Genomic DNA, 3,541 nt, shown 5'->3' on the forward strand with positions numbered 1-3,541 from the left:
ACCAAGAGGACATTCATCACGGGCAGCACTCTAAGGCGATACTGTGTCCCACAAACTAATACCTATTCAACGTTCACAGTTTTAAACCCCTTTGATATTTTGATGTTTGACTTTGGAGCCAATAGCTTTTTTTTTTTAAATGATTATTATAATAACCCCCCTATGAAATTTGGATTTKAGAGCCTTGCATTTTAAAACGAACAACAACAACCTTAATTCACCAGGCGATGAATGCAGCATTACCTGTCTGAGACCCCCTGTGGTTTCCAGTTAAATGAAGATTAGATCCGATTAATTATATCTCCCTATGTGGCTAACCTGGGAGGGTTTGCTTCAGCATCCTGATGAGACTGTGCGCGTGCGCGTGCGTGTGTCATGACGCTGTTTCATATTAGAGGAGATAAGACAGCCCATCGATAAGAGACTTAATTACAGTCAATATAAAACACATTTAACTCACAAATTACAATTCAATATGTTCTTACTGTAGCTTTGCATTAGAAATGGTTGTTTTGCTATTTGCTTTGGTGAAGCTCCTTTGTGATTTCTAACTGCCCATTGCATCAAGTGTTCGTGGCGTTATTCGATAGGCCAGTCATCTAGTCATCTTCTGTCTGCTGTCTACCGTGTCACTCACAACCCCATTGAACACACTGGGATGAACTTGAGACAGAACAAAACATTAAGTATTACACCCCATTTGCATATCATTAGGAAGATGGGAGGCCACCACCCCTATGGGTTACTCCCTTATAAATATATTTAAATATATAAATATCATGAATACATTAATGGATCTTGCCCTCATATCATCTCTAAAAGCAAGCAGGCCTCTCGTCTATAGTGCAAGGCCGCCTTGTTTCTCTGGGGAGAGGACTCGCATGACACATAGAGACAGAAACACACAAATAACACACACAGACACGGAGACAAACAGACGCAGGCATGAACAGAGGCAGACACACACGCGCACAGTTCTGTGTCTATCTGACTTTTCATTTTTCACAGTTCAACGAAAAGAGCAATTACATCAGCGTCTGCAAGCCTGAAGACGTGAGCGTCGCTGTGGGCCAACACCTGGCCGCGTTTAGTGGTGCAGGAGAACAGCGCTGCAGCCAGATGTGAGCCGCAGGTCTGGGGCACACGGAGCCTGTGTTCCAGCCCTGACAATGACCCCTGGGTCCGAGCGGCGAGAGGAACCAGGGAAACCCCGAAAACACTTCCATCACAACCAGTTAATATTATTATCCTTCACGAAYGTRGAGTCCAASCATCAATGTTTAAGACTKCAACCATCCGTCGGCTATCCATTTAGCATGTGTCTGTATTTTCCTATTGAATCAGTGAGATTAGCATTACAAAGCAAGGGGTTTGAAATGTTGTCAAAACATATCACCACTGATATTGCTTCAAACATGCCAAGTGTAAGTAGTACACTGCACAACACACAACACATAACGTAAGAAGTTTGGGCAGGAATGAGAGAATGGTGTGATCTGCAGAGAGAGAGAGAGAGAGAGAGAGGCACAAACAGAGAGAGAAAAACAGAGAGAGAAACAGAGAGAGGGGGAGAGAGAGAGAGATACATTGGAATTAAAACATTCATTCCCTGAAGTATTTACATTGCATATAACTTACAAGTAAAGCATAGTGCAACCATCATCCATGTACATTTTGTTGTTAACCTCATTGCATTGTACTGTATTTACTGAAATGCTGTACCACTATACTGCTTTGGCAATATCTACAAATTGTACTTTATGCCAAAAAAGCAATCATGAATCTATAGAGAAAGAGAGGAGGGAGAGAGAGAGAGAGAGAGAGAGAGAGAGAGAGATAGAGAGAGAGAGAGAGAGAAGAGAGAAGAGAGAGAGAGAGAGAGAGAGAGAGAGCAGAGAGAGAGAGAGAGAGAGGGGAGAGAGAGAGAGAGAGAAGCAAGAAGAGAGACGAGACGACGAGCAGAGAGAGAGAGAGAGAGAGAGAGAGAGAGAGAAGAAGAAGAAAGAGAGAGAGCCGTTGTGGCATTTGACCCTCGTGTGACCTGCATGCCAACCCCTCACATGTGGTTCACATCTGTCCTCCACTGCAATGCCCCGTCTGGCTCTGGCTTCTGGCTCTGAGCCACTTGTTGCAGCAGAAGGCATGGAACATGGAGCCCCAGTCAGCCTCCATACGCCTGCTAGCCAATTAACAGCAAAATAAACCCAAACAGATTTCAATTGATAAATCTTTAATGATACGAGGGATTTTACACAAATGCACACTTGACAGTATTAATTTAAAGCAAATACCAAAGCTTGATTAAAAATTCCCCAAGCCAGGGAGAAGATAAATGTTTGAATAATTTATCAGATTTAATTGACACGACCGTGATGCTGTAAACAGAAATGTTTTGGTGTTCGTAACGCATTTTGACACGAAAGGAGTTTTTGGGACGGATCCAAAAAAGAGCACAACGGGACATGTGGGACAGGCAAGAGAGAGAGAGGGGGGGTCACAAGAGGAGGCCAACAAGGGCAGGCTCCCCTTCCTGATTTAGTAAGCTGTCTGCGAATGAACTAAATGAACTTTCAGTACTCTCTATTTACATATTATTCTAGATCTGCTCAGGCTGCAAGTGAGACCGCCATCGGGTATCTTATAATAACTCATTTGAAAAAAAATGACAGGATAGGAACCAGGCTGTGCGAACGTTCAGCAAACACAGTGGTACACAAACCTCGGAGCCAGCCCCAGGCAAAAGCACTTTATTTTGACCCTGGGAAGATGACACTAAACAAGGATGTAAATACACTGAGAGAGAGGGAAAGGAGGAAAGGGAGCCAATAATTCTCACACCGGGCACATCTGGTGTTTGTGACAGCCGTGCGCTTGGGCTATATTGTGGCTCTTGACACCGCGACACACACATACACACCAGCCTTTATGTGTTCAACCTGGCTCTACTGTCATGGCCTCTCTCAGGTGTGTGTGTGTGCTTATAGACAGGCCGCCTCTGTGGTGTGGTGGTGTGGGTTGTGTGTTTTTGTGTGTTGTGCCTCCTGTTGAAATGGAGTTTGGTGTTGTGGAAAAAAAAAACCCAGTAGGTGTAGCGTGTGTGTGTGTGTGGTTGGGTGTATGTTGTGTGTGTGTGTTATGTTGGTGTGTGTGGTGGTGTTGTGATTTGCCTAATTTTCCACTCTTTGCCCATCGAGGTTTTTTATTTTTATCTTTTATAACAACACTCCCAACCGGTTGCAGCCTGTGCCCAACCTACTAGCCATACCTCCATATTCATTAAATAGACCCACTATAAATATGATATTGTTGTGTTATGTCTTGGCCCATTTGCACCCTCTTTGAGATGTTCACGGCACATACACAGAAATCGCTGCTTAAACAAAATCCCTTCTATGTTTAACCCCGTCGTCCTCCCTTCACTACACTGATTTAAAGTGGATTTAACAGGTGACATTGATTAAATAAAGGCGTTCACTTAGGGGGTACCTACGTCCAGTTGTGACACTGAAACTGCATTATGCAACTCCGAACAAAGTTTCGC

This window comes from Salvelinus sp. IW2-2015, linkage group LG3 (assembly GCF_002910315.2).
Source record: "Salvelinus sp. IW2-2015 linkage group LG3, ASM291031v2, whole genome shotgun sequence".
NCBI lineage: Eukaryota > Metazoa > Chordata > Actinopteri > Salmoniformes > Salmonidae > Salvelinus > Salvelinus sp. IW2-2015.